Raw genomic sequence first — 15,098 nt, 5'->3', positions numbered from 1 at the left:
TGGTTCAAACACATGCAATTAAAAACAAAGCACAATTGCTTCCTTTGATCTAAATAGAACTAAAAGTCATGGATTATTTTGTTGTTGCTCACTTTTATAAATTTATAGTTCAGTTAATAAGTCTTTGATTGGACATTAGGCTAACTCAGATATTAAAGTGAATTGAGGAAGGAACATGTGGCACATTTCCTGGGCAAACTCCTGGAGGCAGGCATGAATCGGCATCCATTCAAGTGCCTTTAGGCTTGTTTGGGGAGTAGTGAAGTCTGTGGTGGGCAGGTGCAAGGTGCTAAGAAGACTCAGGGTCGAACCTGGCCAGTAGACTGCTACTCACACTTTCGTTGATTGGCCGGCAAGTGCTTCACCACATGTACATAATAGGTCCTTTTTCACATGCCCACTTCTCTTAGCCTTTAGATTGCCTTCCTCAACATTCTTTCAATGCTATTCTGGAACATAATATCATTAAAAACTGGGCTTTTTTTTTTAATTCCAAGATACACCAACCCAACCCAACATGTTAGGACTAAATGTGAATTCAGGTAAATTCTTTTGACAGGCAGGTAACTTTGCCTCAGCACTGCAGGACAACTCCAGGAAGGCAGTGGAGGTCACAGCATAAGAAACAAGGGAACACTAGTAGTCATACCCATGCACCAGTAAGTCATTGGTTAAAGGCCACCATGGGGCTGTAAAATCTCTGTGCATGTAGGCAAAACGGGTTTTGGCACTCTGGTGGGAGCCCTCTGACAAAGAGGTGCAAGTGCTGGCTGCTTGGAAAGCAAAGGAGTTTTGATAATGTCTACTGTGGCACAGTTCATATAAATTATCTGTAAGTGTGTATGTATGTATACGTGTGTAATGTATATATATATAAACACACACACACATACACACACACACACATATATATGCTTTTTCAGTTGTCTTTTCAANTATGTATACGTGTGTAATGTATATATATATAAACACACACACACACACACACACACACACACATATATATGCTTTTTCAGTTGTCTTTTCAGTGTATATATTTCCTTATTAAAAAACGGTCCTGGGGCACCTGGGTGGCTCAGTCGGTTGGGCGTCCGACTTCGGCTCAGGTCATGATCTCCAGTTTGTGGGTTTGAGCCCCGTGTCGGGCTCTGTGCTGACAGCCAGCTCAGAGCCTGGAGCCTGTTTCGGATTCTGTGTCTCCCTCTCTCTCTGACCCTCCCTTGCTCATGCTGTCTCTCATTCTCATTCTCTCTCAGAAATAAATTAAAAAATAAAAAAATATTTAAAAAAACAACAACAATGGTCCTTAGTGACTTTGCTTAGAAGAGCTGTCTACCACAATGACACTGATATAGCCTTTCTTCACCACTACCTTTCTCCATAGTCCTTGATCTCATATCCATTATATTGAAGAACACGTCCCAGGAAGCCTGATGAATGTTTTTCAATTTGCTAACAGACATCTACCCTAACCCCAGTCACAGAGACTAATGTTTGGATAGATAGATAAGTTTCTTCTTCTTCTTCTTCTTTTTTTTTTTTTTCCTTACTAAAAGATCCAAAAGAAATGGCAATATCAGTGAGATGGGCTGGTCATTCCTAAGGGAAGCCCAGTAGTTTATCAACATCACTTTCTTTCTTGGTGTATCTCACTAAGCCTGATATAATTTATTTAAGGATTAATATGATGTCAAATTTAGGATCCTCATATAGAACATAAATTTATATGAAGTCACAGAATCATATACTTTTAAAATTAGAATAAACTATGATGTCACTCAGTTCAATCCTCTCATTTTACAAATGAAGCAGCCATATGCGTAGAGAACAAGCATCTTTACAGAAAAGTATAGATTTTAAAAATTTGAACCATAATAGTTTTGACTCTCAGCTCAGTTATTTCCCTTCTTTGTTAGATGCTGCTCAATTTCAATAATGTTCCCCACTATACTCTGCAATATATGTATGTTTTTATAGGTAAATATGTATGGTTATATTTAAAAGAAAGCCTAAATTCTATGATTCACATGTAGGTACATTATGCTGTAGCTACCACAGTTTTCTATAGTGTATTTTAAAATTTCTTTTTTATTTCATAATTAGCTCATTTGGTAGCAAAAGATTGATGCTTTGATTTTCTAAGTGGGTATAAAACTTTAAACATATATAGTGGTTCAGAGGAAGTGAAGTATTTTTTTCTCCTTTCAAAATTGTTCTTCATAGTGATATGTCATCAGGAAGGCAAAAATCCTGCTTTTCTAAATAGTACACATGAACAAGAGGTCACAGTTAAGGTTACCTTGGGAGTTCTAATTCTGAATTTCCTGAATTTTGTGGGTTTAAATCATAACTTTAATGTTCCATTAATGCAGGGCATTTTTTTACACTGAACTGTTTTATGTCTTTTATTCTGCACTAATGGACATTGTGTTGATTTCTATGAATATCAAGGAGAACTCAATATTCTGGTAAAACTCTTTATAGTTCATGTTTTATTTTTTTTAATCCTTTTATTTGAGTTTGACTAAAACAACGTAGAAGCTTTTCTATCAATAGCCATTTTTATTATTTTATAGAAAAAGACCAAGCAATATTGTTTTGTATGTTTAAGATGTGCCCTCTGAAAAGTTTGAAAATTTTGTGATTATTTTATTGTTTTAGTAGCTTTAAAATACATTAAATTATAGGCCAGTATATTTGTCTTTCAAATTTAAAAACATCTATCTGTCTATCATTAGAAAAAAACACAAAACAAATAACAAAACCTGAATTCAACATGAATATGAACCACTCTTATGCTATAAGTGCAGCTCTTTAATTTTGGAATAATTTGTGAATTTCTTGATAAAAGTTATGATTTAATGTCTTTAATATAATCAATCAGAGTTCTGAGTTACTTGTTTAATGAATACTTAATTAAATAGAGTCTTTGAGTTTCTAAACTTATTGTGTTTGTCTAGTCCCTATCCCAAAATATGCCTTCTTCTATTTTGTTAAAAAAAAATTTTAATGCTTATTTATTTTTGAGAGAAAGAGAGAGAGAGACAGAATGTGAGTGGAGGAGGGGAAGAGAGAGAGGGAGACACAGAATCTGAAGCAGGCTCCAGACTCTGAGCTGTTCCCACAGAGCCAAACACAGGGCTCGAACTCATGAATCTCAAGATAACGACCTAAGCTAAAGTTGCTCGCTCAACCAAATGAGCCACCCAGGTGCCCCCACTAAAATTTTTAATTAAAAAATGCTAAATATTTTAATGTCATAAATAAAAGGAAAGGCAAAATATTTTTATGTTTACTTTTTTTCTGAGAGAGAGACGCACAGAATTTGAGTGTGGTTGAGCAGAGAGAGAGAGGGAAACACAGAATCTGAAGCAGATTCTGGGCTCTGAGCTGTCAGCACAGAACCCAACAGGCTTCGAACTCACAAACTGTAATATCATGACCTGAGCCAAAGGCAGATGCTCAATCAACTGAGTCACCCAGGCAGCAAGAAAGTAAAATATATTTTGGAGTCATATAGATTTAGGATCAAATGTGTCTGTAGTTTTACTTTAAGTTGCTTTCAGGTTTCAGGTGAGGAAATAAGTCAGACCACCTAAATTATAAAATTGCTTCAAATTTTTATACAACTGGTTAAACTTCTACTGTCATAAATAAATATTTAGTTAATAACTATTAGGTATTTGTTTTTATGCAAAAACTCAAATGCATAGTGACCACAGAGCTGGAAATTAAATCTGTATCTGATTCTACAGCCTACAGTTTTTCCTTAGATCATATTGCCTTTCTCTTAACTGTGATTTTTGTCTTAAGGAAAAATTTTGTGTTATAGCAATTAAGAAAAATTATTAAAGAATTTTTCTAAATAGTAAAAGGCATAGTATAGTAAAGGCAGTAAGATTTTAAAAATGCAATTTTTATCAATCACTTTTAACTGAAACCTTTTTAAAAACTCTAGGATGAGGAAAAATATATTTCAAATTTTAATTTGTTTGAACTCTCAATGGCCTCAAAACAACTAGTCATGACAGTACCAGATGTTCTCAACAGTGATTTTGATTTACCAGTTGGTACTTTCTTTCATGAGAGTTCAGGATATGATGACTTGCAACTTAACTATAAAAGAGAGAGAGAGAGAGAGGGAAAGAGAAGGGTTTACATAGATCCCTTTATAACCTTGTCATTCTGTCACTGCACTTCCAGGTAACACCGAGTTCTCTCACATAACAGCTTGTTTATTTCTCTGCCTCTTGACAAAATAGAAAGATGTTGACATTTTTTTTAAGGGACTGTTTCTCATCTGTGCAAAATGTCATAATATCATGACTCACTGGGTCTCTTGCAGGTGGTTTCTGGATGACTCCAATTTTTCCCCTATGGACTGAGTTATTGAAATTGAGTAAGTGTAGGGTCCATTTAAGCTAGGATACAGGATATCTGCATGTCCTCATTTTAAGAAAGTATAATTAAACTTCCTTGTCTTATCTTGGATGAAAATTAAAATTTACAAATTTAACTTCAGGGCAATGAGGGATTACAGGTCACAGGAAAAATCTAGAACCTAGAGGGCAGCCCACTAGTTCCCAGCAGGTTCTGAAGGAATTAATGCAGATGCAGACACTGACCAGGTAAACCATTGAGAGGATGAAGAATTTCTCATACATAATTCATTGCAATGCCTACCAGAAACACCAGGGTGGCTACAATGAGGTGTCAGAATTACAGCCAGCATGTGCATTTACTACCCTGCGCAATAAATGGCTACCCACTCATGAAGGTGAACACTTGACATTTAGGAGATGTACCCAGCACAAAAAGAAACTCGTCCTTTACACTGATTCCTCTTAGAATTTCTCAAATAGCAAAGCTGTGAGATTGTAGGTAAGATCAGAATTAAGGAATAAGAAGAAAGCACAACTAGAGGTGAGTGAATAATCAACGACTACAGGGAAAATAGGTCCCTAGAAGAGATTTTTGTGGCACTGGAATCATGTCTGATAAACAGCAAAGGAGCACTGCAGAAATAAATTTCAACTCTATAGCAGAGTGCTGTGACTGGGATTATTCCGAGCAACAACAAATGAAGCTAGCTTCTTGCAACAGTTAGTTAGTGTTTTTTGTAAACTTTTGTTTACAAAACAAAAAACTTTGTTTTATTTATGTATTTATTTATTTATTTATTTTTGTCTTAGGAAGGGCTGTTTCTTTATGAAAGCTCAGATATTTGAAATATTCTGGGCAACAGAGTCAGGGAGATGAGGTTCAGTTAACACTTGTTTAAAATATTTTAAATACATAGCTGTATTATTGTGGAATTGATTTTTTTTTACCCAAAAAGGCAACCTGTAGCGTAAGAGAATAAAGGAATGGTTGCTTGGGGTCGATTGTGGAAATAGAGAATTACTGCACATGAATGCAGGGATTTGTTTTTGTGTTTGTTTTTGTTTGTTGTTTTTTTTGTTTGTTTTGGTTTGTTTTTGTTTTGTTTTTAGTAAGGAAATTTTCTAAACCTGGACTGAGATCTGGTTGCTGTAAAACTCTGTAAATTGACTTAAGCTATGGGATGTAGATGGTACCTCAAAAAGCCTATTAAAAACGTCGAGTATTTAGACTTTTAGTGGGCTTTCCTCCTCACTGTCTCTTCTTTATAATATGCTTTTTCCACCCACAAATTATCCTTTCATTTGTGTGATCCCTTATAGTTAATAAAAATCTTCAAGAAAAACAAAACAAATCCAAACTAGACCTAAGATTCCTTGACATCCCTAGAAATTATCTTTTTTTTTTTCATCATGGAAAGCAGAATGAGAAAACAGATGAAATCAGTGTCTATTTGTTTTAAGCAAGACACAAAAGTTCCCTGGGCTCTTATCAAAATATAAGCCTATATTCTTTCATTCTCCGTAATGAAAGAGAGTCTATGCAATGCCTGCTAATCTCCTTTCATAATCCTGCTTTATGTTAAAATCATACTGGTGTATTTTTTCATATTTCCATAAAAGAATAGTAATAAGCCACCCTTTTGCACCTTTTGTGTGTGAGAGAATTGGGATAGAATATTACCACAGATTAACCTGTAAGGAAAATAAAAAGAGTCAAAAAACCTTACTTCCCCCTGACTCTTGCCCTGAAAACTTGGAAATGAGTTTTATAATATGCCCTTCCAAAACTCTGTTAACATAATTTCTTTATCTTCTTTATATATATATATGTATACATATATGTATACATATATATGTATATATATATACATATATATGTATACATAAACATACAGAGACACGTACACACGGTAATCTGTTGGCTATTCATGGTCTTCTGCCTCTTCAAAATGACCATTTTTCTTTTCTGATTTTTGTAAAAATAACCCCACATATCATAAGATTTGCCATCTTAATCTTTTTTTAAAAGTTTATTTATTTAATTTGAGAGAGAGAGAGGGTGGAGCAGGAGAGAGGCAGAGAGAGTGGGAGAGATAGAGTGTCCCATTCAGGCTCCGTGCTCAATGTGGAGCCCTACTCAGAACTCAATCCCATGACCCTGGGATCATGATCCGAGCAGAAATCAACAGTTGGACACAACCGACTTAGCCACTCTGGTGCCCCATGAAACTGAAACTTATTAAACATCTCCTCTTTTACCCTTCCCCCCAGCCCCTGGTAACTATCATTCTGCCTTCTGATTCTATGAAGCTGATTACTTTATGTACTCCATAGAAGTGGAATCATACAGTATTTGTTCTCTTGTGACTGGTTTACTTCACTTAAGTTTCATGCCTTCCAGAATCATCCATTTTGTGGCATGTCATAAGATTTCTTCCTTTTTTCCTCCAGCTTTATTGAAATATAATTGGCAAAAAGCCCAAGACATTTAAAGTATACAATGTGATGATTTGATATATATAAACATTGTGAAAGAATCCCCTCCCCTCCACTAATTGAACACATCCATCACCTCACATACTTTTTTGTTTTTGATGAGAAAATTAAATTTCAGTTATACAATTCAGTGTTATTAACTATAGTCACTGTATTCTGCATTAGTTGCTCCCACCTTATCTATCTTATAATCAAAAGTCTGTACTCTTACCAACCTCTTCTTATTTTCCCCACCCCCCACCTCTGGCAATCCCCACTCTACTCTGTTTTTACTAATTCTGCCTTTTTTTTTTTTTTGGATCCACATATAAGCAAAACCATTCGGTATTTGTCTTTCTCCATCTGGCTTATTTCATTTAGTATAATGCCCCCAAGGGTCATTCACTTTGTTGCAAATGACAGGGTTTCCTTCTTTTTTCAGGTTGAATAGTATCTTATTACATATAAATAAGTATAGACCCATCACATAGGGGGTGCTTCTACTTTTTGGCTATTGTGAATATTGCTGGTATGCATATGGAAGTATAGATATCTTTTAGAAATTCTGATTTCAATTATTTTAGATATATACTCAGAAGTAGGATCAGATGGTATTTCTATTTTTAATGTATTGAGGACACTGCGTATTTTTTTCTATGCAGTGCATCATTTTACAATTCTACCATCAATGTACAGGAATTCCAATGTTTCCACATCCTTACAGTACTTGCTATTCCCTCCCTCTTTGTTTTTTTTATAGCAACCATCCTAATGGGTGTGATATGATAGCTCACTGTGGTTTTTATTTACATTTTCCTGATAATCATTGATGTTTGGTATCTTTTCATTTGCTTATTGGACGTTTGAATATTATTTTTGGAGGAACATCTATTCAAGCCCTTAGCTCATTTTTAATGCTGTATTTCATCTTGTTGTTGAGTTGTAGTGGTTCCTTATATATTCTGGATATTAACTCTTTCTTCAATATATAACTTGCAAATATTTTCTCCCATTGATTAAGTTGCCTTTTCACTCCATTGATTTTGTCCTTTGACGCGCAAAAGTTTTTAAATTTAATGTAATCCTATTTACCCATTTTTGCTTTTGTTAACTTTTGGTGGTTGGTGTCATATCTAAGAAATCATTGTCAAATCCAATATCATAAAGCATGTCCCTAAGTTTTCTTCAAAGAGTTTTATACTTCTAGGTCTCATGTTGTTGTCTTTAATCCATTTTGAGTTCATTTTTGTCTCTAATATAAGAGCCTAACTTCATTCTTTTGCACGTGGATATTCAATTTTCTTAACACCATTTGTTGAAGACACTACTTTTTTCCCAATTGAGTGTTTTTGGTACACTTGTTGAAGATCATTTGACATTGGCTTATTTCTGGGTCTGCTATTACATTTATGGCTCTCTGCAGCATTTAACTCTGCATTGGTAGAGAAATAACCTGAGTCAGCTGTGAGTTTCTCTTTTATCACATAGTCTATGCTTTGGTCTGTTGCTTGGCAATCTTTAAGACAGAAGCAGAGCATTTTTTCTTAATCTTTTTTTGTCAGCCTTAACATTAATACATATTTAACTCCATGACATAATTAAGTTTGCATATTTGTGTGAGTTGTAATCTAATTTTGTAGCTCAATAGGCATTTTAACCAAGAAAAGATGGAACTTGATCAGGGGATACTTACAAATTTCTTAAAGTAATAGTTGCTTAAAACATAATATTTTAAAACGACTAATAAATGTTTTTATAGATTATTTTATAATCTGATGTACAATGACTCAGCAACTTCTGTTATCAGGAAGCCAAGGTTTTTTGCTTTTCAAGACGTCTTAAGGAGTTTTTTCTTAGCTAACTGCAAATATTAGGTTCTATTCACTTATATTCTGAAGAAGGTTGAAATTTGTATGATTCAACCCAGTCCAGATCTAGATCTAGATTGTTATATAAATCCCATTTTTAGGAAATGTCATGGTTTGTATCTCCATATGGTAAATGTCTTTCCAGATTCATCTTCTGATTCTGCCTACATTTACTCTGGTATAACTCACTCTCCCTTTAAACACAAATTTCTGCAAGTTGCTTTTTAAACTGTTCAAGTTACTCTGTACTCAATCATTACTAAATCAAACTCATAAGGCCTTGGGAGCTCCTTACAGAGATACATACATAAGAATATCCTCTGGTAGTATTATTGGATCTGTAGTGACCTTATGTATCATCAACCTCCTCCACAATGTTATCCAAACTCTGATTTCACAGAAAGAATCTATCATTGCAATAAGTTTAGTCTTGCCTTCTATATCTGCATATGTGGAATCTGTTTTTTTTTTATTCTAACTCTATATAGTAAGATTAATATTGATTTTAATAAAGCAATAATTTCTTTAAGGCATATAACGACAGAAAATGTTAGATACCAAATACAAGTAATTAAATTTCCCCAAATCCCCTCACTTCTTTTATAGTCTTCACTTGAAACCATATGTAAATGGTTGCAGAACTAATCAAGAAAGAAGTATAACTTTTTGTTAGAATGTTTGCCTGTATTTTTTTTAGAGAAATGCTTCTCAACTCAATAAGAGAAAGTATATTTACAAAACTTTTGTTTAATATGCTAAATATTTTCACCATAATTTTGATGCTTCTACACAATTTAATGTCATGTAGTAGGTGAATGGAATAGAAAATTAATGTACTGTGACTTCAATGGGCTTCTAATTTAATCAAAACATAAGAGATGTTCAAAAAATATGAGTAAAATATATGCTAAGATCTGAGTAGTGATAAAGACAACAATAAAAGCTAATTATGTGAATTAGTTTTGCTTTGAAAGAAAACATGGCCATTTATACTACTAACTATAGTTAAATTCAGATAAGAATGCTATTCCTGTATCCATTAATCAACAATATTGCATTGTGACTTAAAGTTAATTTATGTATTATTGCAGACTCTATAGATTACTGTAACTCATTAACTTAAAGTGAAGTTTGCTATTGAAGCATCAAAGTTAAACATAGTGTTCAAAAATATGCTTTTATTCTTGTAATTTACATTTCATTTTAATTTAAGATTTATCTGAATTGGATTTAAGACCCCAATTAATATTTATAACTCAATAATAGTGCATGGTATGAAGAAAAAAAATACAAAGTGAGTGAATTCAAATACATATTTTGGTTAGTAATTTAGGCAATAGCTTTGGAAACCGCAGTATAAAAGCATTTCCATGATCCTGGTATATGTGGTCAAAATCCTCACTTTTCAAAATTCTGACCTAGCAACTTCGGGAAAGAAAACTATAACAAAAGTTATAGACTTTAGCCCATTTAAAAAGATTATCATATAGTATTTCCAATAACTGCTAAGCATCTTTAATATAAGTATTTTTATAGTACGTGGATACAATATGTCCAGAATGGAGTCATCACTCTCCTAAAGATTATTTTCTCATCTCTATGCCTTACGTCTTTTAGTAACAACTTTCTACTCACTGCCCTCTTCTTTTTCACCAACCTCATATCCAGTCCTCCATTTCAGCTGTCTTGAAACTCATTCCTCTCTCCTTAACTATTGCGTTAAATTCCCATAGACTTCTTAACCCCTGTTCTCATTCACTTGACACAATAGTGTCAGATTAGTTTTCTTAAACCCACCCCAATTGTGTTACATTTTGCATAAAATCTTTTAAAGAGTCTTCCTTACCTACTAAATAAAATCTACTTTAATTTTTTATGTGAAATTCAGAATTATCTCTCCCCAAGCCAACTTTTTCCAATTTTGTCTAATCACATTTCTTGCTACACAATCTCTCTGTTTTATTTTGCTTCAAACTACAAACCAATTAAAATGTTCACTATACCCTACTTGACTTATTCTACTTGTCCATTTTGTTTATGAAAGCCCCAGGTCAAAATATTTCCTGATTTACTCAGCTGGAAGCAGATTGCTAAAACCAAATAATGGCTCTTGTTCTTTCCTTTTAATCTTATGTTTAATATCACGTTGAATAATGACTTATATATAAGTCTAATTTTCTTTTCTAAAGCATATGTTTCAAGAATATGAAGTCTATTTCAACTTCATACACATTCAAAATCTATTTACAGCTTTCTTCAGAATAGCCATTAATATTTTTCAACAAAAATATAAGTTTTGTATTTCAGCTTTTACTTCTTTTGACCCAGTGTCCACAAGCTAGTACATATTATTTTACATCAATAGAATGTACAGAAATGCATTCATGATATTTAATATTTAATAAACACTTGCATAGAACTTACTTTTGACAGACACTCTTTGAATCATTAAAGATATTACATATATTCCATGAGAAATTCTTTTTTATAAATGTTTATTTTTGGGAGAGAGAGAGAGAGAGTATGCATGCATGCAAGTGGGTGAGGGACAGGGGGAGGGGGGGAAGGATACAAAGCCTGCTCTGGGCTGACAGCAGAGAGCTGAATGCAGGGCTTGAACCCATGAACCATGAGATCCTGGAGCTGGAATCCATGAACCATTATACCATGACCCAAGTCAAAGTAGGATGCTTAATAACTGCGTGACCCAGGTGCCCCTGGAAATTCTTAATGTTACTTTATATATGAGATAACTTTATATATGAGATAATATATATATAAATATTTTTAATGTTACTTTATATATGAGATAACTCATATAACTATATGAGATAACTATATATTAATCACAACATGATTAATCCAAAGCAATACTGAATATATTAATGCAATAGAGTAAATATAGTCATAAAAATCGAGCTTTATATTAGAAATATTCTTTTATCATTATGGAATAAAATAAAATATGGAAATTTAAATCCACTGTAAAAACTAACATTTACTTCACCATAAAAATGAGGGTAGTATAGGTGATATTTCAAGATGTTTAAGGTTATGAACTACTGAGATTTACTTAAGCTTTTTATGCAGATACATTAGTCTTTTATATCTGGCAGTGAAGAATTGTATAATGTTCTATGCACTGATAATTAATTTAAAATTATCATCTAATATGGCTTTTCCTTAGAAATTTCCTTTAGTATAAGAATAAATACATGATGGGAATGATTATAATTCTTGAACATTTCTGGAATTTAATTTGAAAATAGATTCTCATTTTGAACCTAAAACTAGGCTTTCTTTATCTATGGAGACTCAGTAATGTGAATTATTATTCTATTTGTGCTAAGAAATAGCACAAATAAATAAAATATTTATTTTTAAAATAAATAAATAAAATATTTTAAAATAATTATTTAAATTTATTTAATTTATTTAAAATTATTTGAATAAATATTTAAAAAATATTTTAAAATAAAATAAAACTCTTTTATTCTTTTCATGTTTTTGATGTATACACAGAATTGGCAAAAACAGCAATTAAAAAGAGTCCAACCCTCCACGCTGACACTGGGCATGTGAGAATGTTATCTCCCAGGGACCTGAAATGAGAAAATAATGATATGCACGTTGATTTAATGCAACCATTTTTAAATGGCTTACTCATGTTTACATTCTTTACTGATCACAAAATACCTTGATGTGGGAAATATTATTAGTTTTACATTAAAGATGAGAAAATTTAAGGATTTTTTAAATGTTTTATTTATTTCTGAGAGAGAGAGAGGCAGACAGACAGACAGCATGAGCAGTGGAGGGTCAGAGAGAGGTGGAGACACAGAATCTGAAACGGGCTCCAGGCTCTGAGCTAGCTGTCAGCACAGAGCCCAACACGGGGCTCAAACCCACTAACCATGAGATCATGACCTGAGCCGAAGTCGATGCTTAACTGACTGAGCCACCCAGGCACCCCAGATGAGGAAATTTAAATGTAAGGAGGTTGAGTAGTTGCTAAATACTAGAGAGCTCTGTAATTAATGGCAGTGAGGAATCAACCCAGGCAGTGAGAGAGCAACTCAGGAAGGAAGGAACTAACTCAGTTTGGGTCCAGCTTTCGGCGTCTACAATTTTTTTAACTCCCTTTTTGTTATAGATTGAACTGTTTGTCAAAATCCAAACTCCCAACACCTCAGAATGTGATCTTGTTTAGAAATAACATCAGTGCAAGGACACCTGGGTGGCTCCGTTGATTGAACATCTCTTTTGATTTCAGTTCAGGTCATGATCCCAGGGTCGTAGCATGGAGCCCTGCATTAGGCCCCATGTTCAGTGTGAAGCCTGCTTGGGATTCTCTCCCTTTCCCTCTGCCCCTTTCCTCTTTTTGCACTTCTCTCTCTCTTTCTCTTAAAAAGGAAGGAAAGAAGGAAGGAAGGAGGGGAAGGAAGGAAGGAAGGAAGGAAGGAAGGAAGGAAGGAAGGAAGGAAGGAAGGAAGAAATTGCATATATAATTAGTAAAGTTTACATGAGATCATAGTACAGGGAGCTGTTAATCCAATATGATGACTGTTGCCTTATAAGAGGAAAGAGTAATAACAGTGACAAGAAAACACCATGTGAAGAAGAAGACACACAGGGAAAAGATACCCATGTGACAATTATGAATGTAAAAAATTAGAGTTAGTTATCTACAAACCAAGGAAAATCAAGAGTGTCTAGTAACTATCAGAAGCTAGCATAGAAGCATGGAAAACAAAGTCCTCCAAATTAGTATCTTCATATTGTACTTCCAGCCTCTAAAACTGTGAAAGAATAAATTCCTTGTCTTTCAAGTCACCCAGTTTGTTGTACTTGTTCTGAGAGCCCTAGAAAAACATAGAGAGTAAGTGGGGCTAGAATCATAGTGTTCAGAAAATGTGAAGTAATATACTCCAAAGAGAGTATTCTCCCGTTACTTAGAACAGAGTGATGTCTTTTCTGCCTAGCCTTTGGTTAATTTTATTTGCAACCAGACAGTATTTTAGGTGACGTGACCCACAAATGGCTCTAGCATCCGTTTTACCACTATTCGATTATATATATCTTGAATTATCATTTATATTAAGCCTTAGCCTTAAAGGTCCGTTTATATAATATTTAAGAATTTTAAATAGAAAAGACATACAGCTCTTAGACTACAAGGCTAGTCAGAAAAGCTTAAACCTCTCTGTGGTGCAGTCTTAAATTTAATAAATGTACACATAAGGCACAAATCATTTAAAAGTGTGTTATTCTTTTCTAGGATAGTTTATAAAAAAGTTCCAGTGAAAAGTAAATACAATAAATATAGCAGTGTGCCAGAAGGGACATGGTGTTCCATGCATGTTATATTTCCCTGAAGATTTTGACTGAATGGATTACCTTTTCTACTTCCCCCTCTTAACCAGCTTTGACATAAGTGTGGTAGACTGTTAAGTTTCTATATTTAGCCTAAAGCTGAGTGAATTTCACTGAAGTGTGAAGTAATTTTAAATATGTTTTGTATGAAAATTTGCTGAATTTTAAAGCCACTCTGACACTACGGTGATTAAAAAGTGCTCAAAACACAAATCAGTGTAGTTAAATATACTGACCATGTGTGATGTTTAAAATATAGAATTATGTGATTATTTTTGGTCCACAGTGGAAACAACATCCTTTCTTATTACAGTCACGGCTAAGTATTTTGTATAGGAAAGAGACATTGGGTGTAATAGCAGTACTTAAACTCAGTTTCATTCCCATGTTCTTAATAAATGCAATAGAAGAAAAACCGTATTATAGTTAAATAAATATTTCTGAGTTTCCTGCTTTTGTGGAAAACTATAGTGGTCTTCAGTTTACTGAGAGTAAATGGACCTGATTTCTCTGCAAGTCTTAGTCTATCATGAGTATTTTTAGCTAAGCCAGCTTCTGGATAAAAACATCATCATCATCTACTTTAGAATATTACTTGGTGAGGATTATAGCAGAAACATAAATTATATGCAAAAGGGGTAAATATTACTGCTGTAATTCTATGGCAATGATGGTTATAATGGTTTAACTTTCTTCTTAGCTGTCTGCCAACCCTACGATATGCGCAGGACAATAATATCAAGATGGGTCCATTAGACAAAGGAAATTATATCTTGAGCAATAACAATAGAAATAATAACCAACATCACTTATGGTTTAACTCTTTAATACCTAGCAATATCACAGGACATTATAGTGGAATCTCACTAAAATTAGTAATTTTTCTGCTCTATTGAGTGATAATTGATATATAGGAATTGTATATATTTTATTTTATGTATTTATCTATTCTTTTATTCTTGTTAGTTAACATACATTGTAGTCTTGTCTTCAGAAGTAG

This window comes from Crocuta crocuta, unplaced genomic scaffold, assembly GCF_008692635.1.
Source record: "Crocuta crocuta isolate KB4526 unplaced genomic scaffold, BGI_CrCroc_1.0 scaffold183, whole genome shotgun sequence".
Lineage (NCBI taxonomy): Eukaryota > Metazoa > Chordata > Mammalia > Carnivora > Hyaenidae > Crocuta > Crocuta crocuta.
Note: the sequence above shows the minus strand (reverse complement) of the source record.